Raw genomic sequence first — 15,882 nt, 5'->3', positions numbered from 1 at the left:
AACTCATACCAGTGGGATGGTATTCTTTTCAGACTTGCAGTATTAAACCAAGGAAAACCAGGATGCCTCAGTAAGAGAAGGTATTTGTTTGTTTCCATTGCTTCTTAATCTACAGCAGGACTTGCTGCGAGAATGCCATTTGAGGGTTGGCGTAGGGTCTTATTTAATGATTATCTCTAAGGATGGCTTAATAGAGTCTGGGTTTTACTTGTCTTGAGTGTATCTGTCCTCACCCACTCATTATCATCTATTCTAAAAGATGCAGATGATCTTTTTATAAAGAACTCTGAAAATCAATTGTACAGATTTCCCTGCCACTCCCCTACCATCCCATTTAACAGTACTGTATCTCTTTAATGTGATGACTTGCACCAATGGCAGTCTTACTTTTGACTTTAAATCTTGTTCTATGCAGTTTTGCTTCTTAAACTTCATTATTGTAACTTTTATTTAAAAGGATAAACAGGCACTATTTCAGGATTTACTCATTCTGTCAAGACTTAGTTGCTAAGGAAATTTATGTCAAACCAAACATCTTAACAGTTCATCATCTTCTGGGTTTGGCTTTTTCCATGCCTCTTCTGAAGCATGCTGTCTTGCTGTTTTTAGCTAGCTTTCTTGAGAATCCTCCCTTGCCTGCTTGATCCCTTCTGGCTCTCTTCTGTGGAACCTGATGTATCTAGGCGATTCTGCTGTGATGTAGCCAAAGCTTAATTTATGTCTGTGCAGTAATTGGAAAGGATCATGCCATGGGAAGGTCAAGTGTAATATGTAGCTGAGACAAAAGTATTGCTGTGTGACCACACAATAGATCAGAAGATAATTAGGAGTGATAAACAGCTCTTGTAATGAGCTAGGGAAGAATTTGTTCTTGAAGATAATGCTTTTTGTGTTAGTCAAAAGATATGTCAACATACTGGAGCTTAAAAACAAGCATTAGGGAGATTTCATTCTGTCACTGTCATAATGAAAATATTGGCAGTTAAGTGTCAGGGTGTTTTTTTTACTCTTGTATTTTTTGGCTATTTTATCATGGAGGTCCCTTCAGATCTATTTGTCTTAGTAAGTTAAGAATAGAAGATGGAAATTTTTTGCATGTTTCAGTGATAAAAGTACATACTTTGCAGATAAAATCTGAACCTAAAGTATGAAAGTTGAAGTTCTATGCTTAAGAGTAGAACTTTATTGGTAAAAAAAAGCCTTATAAGCACTCATTATAACAAGAAACAGCAAGAAGAGGTACTTAGCCAGCCGTAGTTATCATGCCACTGCCAGTGACAGATTTTAACTCTTCAAAGGTTAAGCAACAAATGAAGACAAAGATTCACAGCAGAATACAAGATTGGCCTTGTCACTGTCAGCATGTGTGAGAAGGAAAATCCCAAATTTTCCTTTGGGATATAACCTTTTGTTTGTCTTAGCTTTGCATTCTATGTTGCATTTTATGTGGCTACTTGACAATGTAAGTTGTTACAATTCAGTCTGATGCTTTTAGAGTTGTTTTTAGCAACTGGCTGTAAAGAACAAGTAGGGTTACACAGTAGAACAACTTAACAATAGGGATTAAACAAAAATGGGGTTTAGTTTAAGCACTAAAGGTGCATCTGAGAGCACCAAAGAGACCATCTTCTCACTGACTTGAGACATCTGGGAACTTGATTTTTGTTTTCCATATGGCAGTTAGCAGTCAGCGTTTTTAAAGAACCCCTACAAATCCCAGGTTTCTGTCCACTTCTACTGAGACTTTGGAATTTTCCCAGTGCCCCAAATTTACAGAGAAAGTGCAATACTGTTCAGATTATTAGTTAATCCTGTTTCACTTAATCTGTTGACTTGGCTGGATCATCTAGGTATGATCTATTGCAGAGCTCAGGTGCCCAGGACACCCATTGGACAAGCATTGCAACACAGCCTCCATCACGCTCCAAGAGCAAAGAAGGTCTGTAGCACTCTGACCAGGCATGACTCCTGCTGCTTTTCAGGAGATATATGTTTATGGATGTGACAAGCTTTTAGCATACTTGGGCTTTTATGGTTTTGTGTTTTGGTTTGGTTTGTTTTTTTTTTTTTTAACCACTTCATATACTAAAATTTGTGTATGCCATTCCAAATATTAGTGTATTAGAATCATTGAATCGACTAGGTTGGAAAAGACCTTTAAGATAATTAAGTCTAATTCACATCAATATATATTGAGTGCTTTTGTGTGTGGTAGAAAAGGATGTGACTGGCCAGTAGAAAATGTTTTGCTAGGCCCCCACAGCTCTTCATGTGTTAGGATTGTAGAGTGCCCTGTTTTATTCTGAACTAACAGGAGCCCAGCCCAGCTGCTGATATAAGGCCTGCTGCCCACGTACACACCATACTCCCCTGAGCACAAACATTTTTTTCCATGATAGCTTTCAGTGTGAAACACAGGGAAGTTACGTTCACCTTCTGTTGTGTCTCTGGATGAGTGAAGCGTTTACTTCCAGAAGTGTGCACTCTGGGCTTGATGTTCTCAAACATTTCTGCTCCAACTTCTGCCTCACACCTTCTGAAAGAAGGTCCCAACCATCTAGCTCTAGTGTCACCTATGAGCAGGCAATCTTCATACTAGCTGTCGGAGGGAGGCCATGGCAAGTAAGACTATCATAATCAGCTTGAACTACAGTTGAGGTAGCCAGTACCAAATTTTGAATGTTAGTTGAAATATGATATTAAAGTTGCATTGCTGTGTTGTTAACAGTCAGCAATGAGCAAGATCACACCATTAGATTTGGTGATATTGGTCTTGAAAATAGGTGCTTGCTAATGACATAAAGCTGAAGACTCTCTATACTTAAAGGCAGTATTGCATCTGCTATCCTATTGCTTCAAAGTGCCAAGGTTAAAAAAAGTCTATAGCCCAACACCTTGTAAGTCTACTCAATAATTTATAATATTGTAAATAATAAGTAAATTTAGGTTATTAAAGTATAAAGCTTAAGAATTTTACTAATGAAATTAAATGTACTGCAAAAGAGGTCCCAGAAGTAGGTGTTGAATGGAAAATAAATCAACAATCCAGGAGAAGTGGAGAGGAAAGCATTCAGTCAAAGTACCAAAAATAACATGCTGATTATTGCAACGTCTTCGTTAACAAAATGATGGATGAAAAAGCTTTAGGGAACAAAAGTCCAAAACAATGTGAGGCAGGACTAGGCTCAGATTGTACAGTGCCACACTGTGTTCACTGCATAAATCACAAATAATCAGCCGGACAGTTTTTTACCTTGCTCCCTGGTGACCACCTAGGCACCACCTACTTCACCGTGCCACTATCAGGACAGCAATGCTGAGTTTTACAGTTGCTATGAGCAATCACAACAAAATGTAACAGGTCAGAGTTTCCCCATTGCCTCCCCTCTAGCCAAGTGAAAAATGACCCAAATAAGAGGATGTTTCTGCTACAGATTAAGCCCAGCATTGTTCAGCTTTGGCTTCAAGCCTGGCATTGTTGTAGAAAACTTGCACCCAGTTCGTGAGACACTAGTCAAGCTTCATCTATTTGTAAACTTTTAATTTGTTAAAGAAAAAAAGTAATATCACAATAAAACATCAAGAGTATTTACTGGTTGCCCCAGATGAGTTGTTTGTGAGAATCAAGACTTGGTTTTTACGCTTGCTTATTGAAGTAAGTCAGAGAAGACACATGATGTTCTTGAGTTACCCAGCAGATGCCGTCTGTGCTACACTGAGCAGACTTGCTGCACATGCATGGCAAGGCCCTGGGAAGAGTTCAGCACGCAAAAAAAAAAAAAGGAGTTTTATTCTGACAGAGATGTTCTGAAAGTTCTGAGAAAGAAATAAGCTGAGAAGGGGTCTGTAAGCCCAGGTGTCTGTGCCAGAGTGGAAAGCATGGATTTGGAGAGGAGGAGGAGGCACAGGGGAGGTATTTTAGGATGAATATGGGTAGAGTCAAAAAAGGGGGAAAAGTGAAATAAACCAGGGGAGGTGATGCTGAATCATGGAGGCACTCTGGAATAATTTTGACTTGCTCTGAAAAGGTAGAAAAGGTGGCAAAGGACGATTGCTCTAAACAAGGGAAGTTGATGATACTGTTTAGTTACTATGGGTAGAAAACAGGTCACAAGCTAAGGGAACAGCCTGCAGTAATCAAGGTTGTGGGATAAGAAAAAGAGGCCATCAAGAGGATGGGTAGTGAGGAAAGGTTTTTCATTAGTAATCTATCCTCCTAATGCTGAATGCTTATATCTAAAATCTGATCAGTTACACCTGTATGTTGATTAATAGACATGCACCATTTAAATACTGAAAGCAAAATGGGGGGAATTTGTGATGATGGGATGATGGTCTGTGCTGAAATTTGCTGTGAGTTTAGCTTTATGACACTTCCTAGGAAGCAGGAGGAGTCAGATCAGGAGTGGATCACAGGAATAGCAAGAGAAGGCATTAGGAAAACTCAGAATCAATCCCTATGTTCCCAAACAAGCAGGACACTAATGCCCATTTAAATTTTCCAAAAGCTAAGGGCATCCAGGCCAAATGTTCATACACCATTAACAAGCAAAATAACAGCAAAACAATTTTAACTCTGAATTCAGGGTTTGAGGGCTCTAACATTGCAGAAAGGTTTAAGCTGAGGAGACCTCTTTGAGTCATCAAGTCCAATTCTCTGCTGAAAGCAGGGCAGACTTCATGGCTATATCAAGTTACCCAGGGCCTTGCCCTGCCAAATTATATTGGCCAACCTGCTTATTCCAACAACGGGTGCAATTTTTTTCTTGATATCTCATGGCATGATCTGCTTTTCACTATCGTGCATCACAAAAAGGTACCCCCAGATGCTCTTTGTCCTTCTAGCGGAGACCATTGCTCCATTGAGTCTTTCCTAATTAAACCCAGAGCTCCCAGTAAAGACATGCAGCTGGATCCTGGGACTGGGAACAAGCATTCCTGAGTATTTGAACCAATGCAGCTTAGCTCCCAGTGGTTTTGTGATTGACTGACAACCTAATTGTATTATACTAAGCTGCAGCAGGAGTTTATCCCTTACAGACTTAAGAGAATCTAATTGGGAAATCATACTTATAAGTGTATTTATGACTTCTATCCTCATTTGCATTTTACTAGGCAGCAGAGACTCCATACAGGTGAGAACTCCAGTCTGAGGTTTTTCTGCTGTTTAATATATAAACTCTGACTAAAGCATTTCCCATGGTTAGGAAATATATTAGATCTCATTTGCCCATGTGAAATTTCTCTTGTCTTTTAGATGCTGAGGCTGAGCATTAACAGACCAAACTTGTCTTGCAAGTTTCCCAGAAACTTGTAGGAACTTCCTATGTGTTAGATCTCCATCCTTTTGCCAAGTTTGTCTGAGGTTACAGGACAAGAGACTCCTCTGTCTGTCTGTCTCTCACACACACCTCCTACATGGAAAATGCATCCCCACATGACTCAGTCTGCAGTGTCCTTCCAAAAATTCTTTAGTGTGATCTGCACCCATTTCTATCTGACACAGAACAGGCTGAAAACTCCCTGTTCAGCATTTCCTAACAGTGTGTTTTGGTGGAGTGACTGCTCAGCATGCTGAACCTTTTCGGCATTTCAGGCTCTGGACCTAAAAATGACATTTGCTGTCACCTAGGTTTTAGGTACTGACACACTTATGTGGTCTCCAGGTGCAAAGAAAAGATTGTGTAGGAACCTGGCTTAATGGAAGGTACTGGGGCTTAATTTGTCTTAGTTGGACAGATTTCATCAAAGAAAATATGGAAAATAAGCAACAACATAGCTTAAATTTCCAGTTGAAACAAGCTGGGAGGCATTTTTAATGAAAAACTTTGAAAGTGTATTCAGGACAGAAATCAGAAATAATCAGTAAGAATAAAATCTGTAAACAGTTCATCAGTTCTTAGAAAACATTTTAATGACCTTCCAGAATAAGAAGCCAGAACATTGTGGGCAGAATGCAAACAGCATCTTTCTTATTCCAGAAATTCAATGCACGTTTTTCAGATCAAAAACTCTCTGTTATATGCATTCAGAAGCTTTTCAAGGCTGCCTTTATGGACTTGCATCTATTCCATTGCTTCTTTCTGTTTTCATATATTCTTTCTTGGTTTGTTTTTTTTTTTTTTTTTTTATATGTTTGGGGAATTATCTCTAAAACTGAACATTCCTGTACAAATTTCTTATTTACAGCAAAAAAAAAGGACTCTTGGCCTCTTCTAATTTAATCATAATGGATTGAGACTATCAGTATAAGCTGTTTGGAATCCTTTTTGGTAATACTTTTTAGTAATACTTTCTTCCTGTCTAAAGGCATAAAGAGTCAGCATAGTTTAGTAGACTGCAAGCTATGACTGCAAAGCAGAAACATCTGACATCTAATTTCAGTCTTCTGCTGAGTGCAATGGGACATTGTCTAAATTCCTTGGCCATTCTGTTACTCAGCTAACAAACATCCTATGTGAGAAGGGGGTAAGAGCAACACCATGGTGATATTTCAAGGCTTGATTCACTCTAAGTTGTGAAGTTTATTGAAACTGTAAACTGCGTAACTGCAGCCATTACAATTCAGAAATGGTCTCGATAGTCTTCACAATACTTTTTATTTTCTTCTTTTTGGCATTCCCATACAAAACTGCCTAACAGCATCTGAGGTTTATATTTATGAAGTCTGTAAGCATTCCATGAAGTTCAAGAAATCTGGCAGTGATCTGGAAATCTTAGGAGGTAATAAAAGGTTACCAGCAGGAATGCAGAGCTGCCTTGTATGGTAGTGGAGAGTAGAACCAGTACATGTTTTGCTGGTACAGCACAGCTCTTGTCTTTTGGGTGGGCCTTGATTGTATAGCTCTGCCTGCATCTGAAATGCATGGCAGTATAAACATTCTTCTAGTAACACAGAGGTTCTCTTAAACATTTGTAAATAGTTCAGTGATTTTGAGAAACGGGGTGGAGCCTGGGCAAGGCTAAAGAAAGGAGCATTATTTTCATGCTTGTTGAACTCACTGTCCCAAGCCTAGTTCTGCTCTTAATGTAAACTGCTGCAACTTGCCTTCAGGCACAGTTGTAGAACGTACATCTGGTCAGACTTGGAAGGCACATGCTGTTCCAGAGAAGGACGGGGCTGTGCTGCATCCAAAACTGACCCAAATTTTATACCTTAAACTGAGCATTTGTTTCTACTTAGCAGAAAAGGTGCAGTACTGGCTGTATTGTGAGTGGTTTGGAGGAAATACTATTGTTTTACAGGAAACTACTTATGGTAGAAGATGTAGAGGGAAAACCAAAATTTTAGGATCAAATTCAGTAACAGTTTTGACAGCTTTGATTATGTCAGGAAAGCAATTTTGAAGGGTAAGCATTTCTGTCCACAGAGGATAGAAAATTTTGAATTTCAAGTATGCTCATGTTAGTTAACTAGTTCATAAATTCATCCATTTCATTAGAATTACAGTAGTGCATTCCTGGGGAAAGATAATAATACACTTGCAGTGATAGTTACAAAATTAAGGGTGTTCATGAAGGACCAGAACTCCTGAGGTATTATTTTGGTGCTGGCTTCTCTTTCTTTCACTGCTAAGCGCTCATAGAAAACCATTATCTTTTCTAATTCTGTGGTCTCATTTTTTAATTGAGGACAGCACTAACATTTCTGGAATTTTCTGGAGTGAATTTATAATTTAGAATAACCTGAAGATGGGAGGTGATAAATATTCTGCTCCAGATCATTGCCTGCTTTTTGGTTTCACCAAACTCACTATGCAGGTTTTCTTGGCCAGCAGTACAGTGGGTCTTGAGGCTCTCAGCTCCCACACTCTGAATTTCAGTTCAAGGTGCAGTTTCTTGTATTTCAGAAATACCCTAATATTGTTACTGCAGGTAGCTTTCACTACTTAGTTCAACCTATTGGACTTGTACACTTGAACTTGTACTTGGATTAGCTCCAGCTGTCTATTTACTTACCATAAGACAGCATTTTTAAAAAAGAAAGAAATTAATAATAGGAGCCACCATAATTTAATCCAAAGTAATCGAAAATGATCTAATCATGATGGCCTGATTCTAAGTATTGTTTGCTATGGCAGCACTATTACTGCCAATCATTCAGAGAATATCTAAGGGGTGGGAGATCTCGTTAGTGCAGGAAAACATTGTATCTGCAAGTTCTTCATCTTTCAAACTGATAAGAACAGGTTCCCACTAACAGAAGTATGTGGGAATGGAATAGGGTGTGGAATTTAAGACTCCCGTCTAGATTAAGCCTGCCAGCATTCATCATATGTGGTGGCACAGAGGTCTCAGTTCCATTAGCAGAGGTAATAGGAAGATGGAGCTGTGCAGGAAGGGTCCCCCAGAGACTCCTGTAACAGGTCAGGAATTAGAAGTCATAGACTCATAGAATAGTTAGGGTTGGAAAGGACCTTAAGATCATCAAGTTCCAACCCCCCTGCCATGGGCAGGGACACCTCGCTCTAAACCATATTACCCAAGGCCTCGTCCAACCTCGCCTTGAACACTGCCAGGGATGGAGCATTCACAACCTCCCTGGCAACCCATTCCAGTGCCTCACCACCCTAACAGGAAAGATTTTCCTCCTTATATCCAATCTAAACTTCCCCTGTTTAAGTTTTAACCCATTACCCTTATCCTACCACTACACTCTCTAATGACGAGTCCATCCCCAGCATCCCTATATGCCCCCTTCAGATACTGGAAGGCTGCTATGAGGTCTCCACGCAGCCTTCTCTTCTTCAGGCTCAACAGCCCCAGCTTGCTCAGCCTATCTTCATATGGGAGGTGCTCCAGTCCCCTGATCATTCTCGTGACCCTCCTCTGGACTTGTTCCAATAGTTCCATGTCCTTTTTATGTTGAGGACACCAGAACTGCACACAATACTCCAGGTGAGGTCTCACAAGAGCAGAATAAAGGGGCAGGATCACCTCCTTTGACCTGCTGGTCGCAATCCTTTTGATGCAACGGTTGGCTTTCTGGGCTGTGAGCACACACTGAAGGTGGCTCATGTTCATGTTCTCATCAACCAACACCCCCAAGTCCTTCTCCGCAGAGCTGCTCTGAATCTCTTCTCTGCCCAGCCTGTAGCTGTGCCTGGGATTGCTCCGATGCAGGTGTAGGACCTTGCACTTGGCATGGTTAAACTTCATGAGGTTGGCATCAGCCCACCTCACAAGCACATCAAGATCCCTCCGGATGGCATTCCTTCCCTCCAGCGTATCAACCGAACCACACAGCTTGGTGTCATCGGCAAACTTGCTGAGGGCGCACTCAATCCCACTGTCCACGTCAGCGATGAAGGTGTTAAACAAGACCGGTCCCAACACCGATCCCTGAGGGACACCACTCATTACTGGTCTCCAGCCGGACATTGAATCATTGACCACAGCTCTTTGTGTGCAGCCTCCAGCCAGCTCTTTATCCACCGAGTGGTCCATTCATCAAATTCATGTTGCTCCAATTTAAAGACAAGAATGTCGTGTGGGACAGTGTCGAACGCTTTACACAAATCCAGGTAGATGACATCAACTGCTCTAACCCTGTCCATCAGTTCTGTAGCCCCATCATAGAAGGCCACCAAATTGGTCAGGCAGCATTTCCCCTTAGTGAAGCCACGCTGGCTGTCACCAAGCACCTTGTTGATTTTCATGTGCCTTAGCATGCCTTCCAGGAGAATCTGCTCCAAGATTTTGCCAGGCACAGAGGCTAGACTGACTGGTCTGTAATTGCCCGGGTCATCCATTTTCCCCTTCTTGAAAATGTCTCTGGGGAACGTCAAAGCTCCACCCCATTAGCTACCCCGTATCCTTCACTTTACATTCTTAGGAATAAGGCTGTCATCTATATATGAAGCAATCATATATCTGAGTAATCTAGCAGATTATTTTCACAGGATTCTCTACTTCACATGAAATGGACAAGAAATGTGAAGGTATAACTTTTGTTTTGAATACAGCTCTTTCTCACCAAGCCAATGCCATCACTTCTGCTATTCCTAATACTGATCCCTACAAAAACAACTGTCAGAAGGGGAGACACAGCAATGAGACCTCACCAGTTGCACACATGTACCAGTCTGCAGCCAATTTTACTGCCTGACAATTCCCAGGTTTAGGAGGGAATTGTATCTTTTGGGCTGCTGTGGAGGAAGAATTTGCTTTACTGAGGCCAAAAGGCCAAAAGATGATCATCCAGAATGCCTGCATGCATCTGGCAGTTTGTCTTCTATCAAAATAAAGCTTACTAGACACTCTTACTGTCAGGACTGTGCAGCACCTTACTTGGAACATGATGCTGAGACTGTATGCCTGGAAAAGTCGCATGAGACCATTTGAAGAGAAGTGATGATGCAAATTCTGGTGAATAGTAGTAGAAAACTGTTGAGAAGAAGCCAAAAGTGTTTTCCTTTGGAAAATGTTGCTTTTGGGTCTCCTAAATGAACAGTCTCTTAATCCATCAGACTCACTAGGTGTGGATTTAGAAGGAGATTAGAAGATGGCCAAAACCAAGCACGATAAAAACTGTTGAACAGTGTGGATGATGATGAGACACACGCTTTAGTTCTGCCTCTGGTCTTTTCTATTTAGCAGCCTAGACATGGCCTGACATTAAATTGACTTTATAAACCTTCAGCAATGTCAGCATAATCAAATACAGATGATGGGCTAGTGAAGATACCTCTGAACTTTTCTGCAAGTGTCTGAGGTCATACTTTATCTCATCTGTTCTGATATGTAGGCATGGAAACAGACATGTAAAGATCTGTGTTTCACTCTGATTAAAAAGCTCATATTTATGGGATGCTGGAGCCTGGTGGCTCAGGCATCAGAAGGGATGTGAAAATACAAACCATGGAATTGCAGTTATGACACTGGACTGCAGGCCTCCTACCACAGAAGGAACATCTCTCTCCTGTGCACCATCTTGTGCACATCTGCAAGGCCAAAGATGTATGCAGGGCTTGTTAAGAATAGTACATTGCAAAGAGGTCCTCTTTTACTTGTCTTTCATTACATTTTTGCTACTAATGCCATACTAGAGATGGTGAAGGGGTCCTGCAGATAACTGCAACAAGTCACCTTTATTACTACTTTTTCATTCAGAACGGTGGAGGTGGCTTTTTGTTAGAAACCTGCTTGCTTTCATTGCTCAGCACTCAGTACCAGAGTGGTGTGTGAAACTGGCAAGTCTGAGAGTTCTCAGAAATACTGATATTCATATTTTACCTTAATAAGGCTGTCAGGATAAGGTCTCTTCTTTAAACTAATAAACAATGCTTCACATCAACAAATAGATCAAGGCGGTAATTTCCTTCCCCTGTGTGTAAGGAAGTGATGTGAGTGTAGACACTGGTCCATCCCACATGAAATTATTTGCCAGCTTAAGCACATATTTCACTTCCTGCCATGGGTGGGAAAATACAGATTTAGGCCACTAACTTAGACAAGACTTTTCTCAGAATGAAGCTATTTGCAGTGGAGCCTCACAAAACTGTGAGTCATCTTGGATGAGCAGTACTGTCAAACACCTATTGTGGCAACTGGAGTTGGAGAAGCATATGCAAAGCCCTGTTTTATGTAAAATGTAAATAAGCAGTATGTAATGGTCTTCAAAATTTGAAATGTTTTCTTTCCTTTGTTTTGACTAGATTTGTAATCAATTAAACAGTATAATGAAAGTCAGAACAGAGCTGCTTAAGCCAATCCTCTCCTTGGCTTAAAACGACAACAATATAGGCAAGAGGTTTTTTACACTTTCTGGTCATTCTGGAAACTAAACTGGGTGGCTAAGTGTGTCAGAATCTATTTTTCTGGAAATCTGTGACAAATCCAATAAGTTTGTTTTGGCAGGATGATACTGTGCTATACTCCCCATATTCAGAGCCAAGGCATAGCATTGCTAACTTGCTTCTATTTTACCTTTGTGATATGTACACAAAGAGAGTTGAGCTTCTCTACTCAAACTGCAACACGGTTTATGCAGGCCACTTATCTAGACTGCTGTAAAATAGCACTGTAAAATACGGTAAACACTGTGAAAAAACACTTTTGTGCCTCTTAGACACAAAACTTCAGTGAAACCAGGGTTTGCTTGCCAATTTACAGGGGAGTTAAATGGGCTCAAAAAGGTGGTCTGTGTTCTTGAAGTATCTTATTTTTCCATGTGTACTTTATACCTTGCCAGGAAACAACCAGACATTAATGTTGCAATTAAATAGCAAAACAACACTGGAGATTAGGGGCAGCCTACTCTGATGTTCCCACTGGCCCCTTTCTTCCTATGGACTGTACAGGAAATCTGGCTTCCTAAACATATATGTCCCGAGCTGAACTTCTGGTAGATGCCTAAAGCAAGCTTAGTAGCTAACTAAGTAAATTTAATAAGTGTATGTGAAATCTATTCCCACTTCAGTGTTTGTGTTGTAAACATTCCTGCCTTTTTAAGAAAATCCTCAATGAAAATTACTTTCAGATGCTCCGTTTGCAGCAATTTGTAAGATGTGCAAGCTCTTTTTCTATACCTTCACTTCCTTTTGGTAAAGACAGCAGCAGAGATGAATGGTAAAAAACTCCTTTCAAGTCTGGCCTTCACATTTTGAAGCTGCAACTGCACATTAGAGCAACGATATTGATAGGAAATTCAAGTGCTAAACACCGTTAAAGGTAGAGTGTTTGATCCTGCAAACTGATGAGCACTCTGGATGTGCTCCAGCAAAACGCTTAGAAATATTTATGGCACTTGTCTTACATTTAAGTATAAGCTTCCTATTAAATGCTTTGCTGCATTGGGTGGAAATAGATAATGTCGAGATAAGATTCATGTCACCTAATTTTAGCCATTTAAAAGTAAGTTGCCAAAGTGAAGCTAATTGTCAAAGCTCAGCCTGTTACTAATGAGGGGAGGTAAGTATTTCCAGAGGGTGATTCTAATTTAGACATTTATTTCCAAATAGACTCAGTTCCTCTCCTTCTTGCTCTCTCTTTAGCTTAGACTAAACACCTGGCTTCCAGAGAATCACATTCAGTTTAATTATCTATTCATTGTCTATTAATTTCTGCAGAATTTGTACTGATTTCACATTTAATTTACGGGTTTTACAGAACCTCACCACCTCAAAATGTTTATATAATTTAAATGCAAAGTTGGGCCTGAATCTCTCTGTTGTCATATGTGCACAGAAAGAGAAAACAAATGCTATCAGCCCTTTAAACTCTTATTAAATACTGCAGAAGGGGTGAAATCACTTTGCCACCAAATTGTCAGACAGGAATAATTTCTTTTCTTCCTATCTATTACTGAATCTGCAGCTTGTTGTCACACCCACAGTATTAAAAAAGAAGGTAAATTTATACCCAGTTCTCTGACGGAAAGAATTCAGGAAGGGAGAGGTAGCTGCATGTTATGAGTGGAGCTCTTATCTAGACATGAAGTTCCACCTAAAAGTGAATTAATAACTTGTTAAGACAGCACAGCACTTTAGTTTTTACACATTAAAGTGTTTTTGCAACCAGCTGATCATAACTGAAGCTAGAGACTCTCAAAAAGGCAGGCACACAGCATTGTGGAACTTTGTATTTGATGTTTGCCAAAGACCTCCTTGTGTGGTCCTGAGATCCTCTGAATGCTAACAAAAATCCTAAAAAAAGTGATGCTATCTAATGTCTTTTAACTGGAAGTACACTTTGTACTGGAAGGAAGACACAGAAAGCTTGATCATAAGAAACTAGGATGAGTGAAAACATGGATAGAAGATGGGTGCATGGCTGCATTTTAATTTAAGGCTGCCTTCCAGTATCTGAAGGGGGCCCATAGGGATGCTGGGGAGGGACTATTCATTAGGGACTGTAGTGATAGGACTAGGGGTAATGGGTTCAAACTTAAACAGGTTGGATATAAGGAAGAAGTTCTTTACTGTTAGGGTGGTGAGGCACTGGAATGGGTTGCCCAGGGAAGTTGTGAATGCTCCATCCCTGGTGATGTTCAAGGCCAGTTTGGACAGAGCCTTGGGTGGCATGGTTTACTGTGAGGCGTCCCTGCTCATGGCAGGGGGGGTGGAACTAGGTGATCTTAAGGTCCTTTCCAACCCTAACTATTCTATGATTCTATGTAGTATCAATAAAATGAAACTTTTACCAAAACCTTGACACAGTATATTTTTAATGTGGTTAAGTACTGGATAATGCACTTTAATTATATGTTTCCACAGGCACAATTTAGGACATCTTAATTGCCTGTCAGTCAAATCTCAGTGACTGGTTGTGAGCACGATCCTGGCCCACTGCAAACGTGCGTTCGAGCATGCAGCTTAACCAATCTGCTTTCTATAAACCCATTTTATTTTGCAGTTGCATTTGCAACAGGCTAGAAGCGTGCTTGGAACAGTCACTACCAGTTAATTGAAAGCCAGGAACATCTTGCAGCCAAGAAGACAATGGGAATTAGAAATGGGAACCTGAAGGACTACTGACTTTTTCACCACTAAATTTGAACAGGTGGAAAATGTAAGATTTTCCCATTTACTACATTTCTCTTTTTTACTTGGCAAATAATTATATGATAGTATAAGTCTGAGCCACAGTTTGATGAAATTGTGTGAATCCAGAAATCACTCTGCTGAAGAAATAATTCAGATATTGTTAGTTACCAGGAAGAGTAAGTCCTACCTGAGTGAAAAAGCTTCTGGAAAGTGGTTGATTTGCTTTGATCAATACGGAAAATTAAAGTGCCACTTATTTTTTTCTTTCTTATGTTTTCCCTAAACATAGTGATTTTTAAAATAAAGTTTTCATTTGTAGTAAATTTGTGGGTTTTTTCCACAAATTTGGACTATATTTCTACAGAAATATTGCATGTTTCTTCTTAATAGAGGATTACAGTGTGGGGTTTATTTTGCTTCCAAACTACATCAACTCCAATTCTTTCTTTTAATCACACACAAATGTATTTGTTTCAAATAAATCTATTTGTGCGCCTTTGTTTTCAAGAGCTGCATTTCTTGTTTGATAATTTAGGTATCTGGTTTGAGCTTGAGGTTTCTTTTTCATTTAAGACCCTTTGTACATTTTAATTCATTCCTGGGTGTCAACTTAAATTGAATTTTCTCTTTAGGAAGAAGTGATAAAATTGAAGTACACCCATCAAAATACCATACTGCACTACTTATAAAAGGTAATACTCTGTCTTGCAGCATGGTTAGCCTGTGTGGACCCAGAAAGGTTACTGGGATTCCTTGTGAATGCAAGAGTTCATGTTGGATGTAGGGCTGGGGCATAATTATCTGTTTGCTTTACCTAGGAAATGGATTTGAAATATTCCTGGGAGGGCTTTCAGGCTTTACCCAGATGAATGTGTTCCATACTTAAGATGGATAATGCTGATAACACACAGATGTTGTTTATGTGTAGAAACCCATTTCTTAGATTTTAGAACTATCAAGGGTATACTGAGGAAAAAGGATTTTCCAGCATGGTGCAGCCTACTCTTGTTAATGAAGCATTTGACCCCTTCTGTAATCTGCGCTCCCAACAAGTGACTCACAGTCTGAGGTAGCTAGAACCATGCAGAATTGCAAAAATATTCTGGGAAAAGGCATCTCTGAAAACTATTTGGTAGCCACAAAAACCACATCGTATCTAAGAGAACTTCCAACAGCTGATGGGTTACATCTCCAGCTGCTGTCAATAAGCATCATTCATAACATTATGGCCTTGGGACAGTTGGGACAGTTAGACCAACATCCTGTCATGAGCAGCGACCACGGGTCAATGTCTAAGGAAGAGTGTGAGAACAGAGAAAACAGAGGATATTTCATTGAGGTGCATTCTTATTTTTGAGTCATTTTCAGATAAAATTGATTTCTGGGTAGAACTAAT

The sequence above is a fragment of the Neopsephotus bourkii genome, unplaced genomic scaffold, assembly GCF_033783945.1.
Source record: "Neopsephotus bourkii isolate Nb327-2 ecotype Australia unplaced genomic scaffold, CSIRO-AGI_Nbou_v1 NB_1624, whole genome shotgun sequence".
Taxonomy (NCBI): Eukaryota; Metazoa; Chordata; class Aves; order Psittaciformes; family Psittacidae; genus Neopsephotus; species Neopsephotus bourkii.
Note: the sequence above shows the minus strand (reverse complement) of the source record.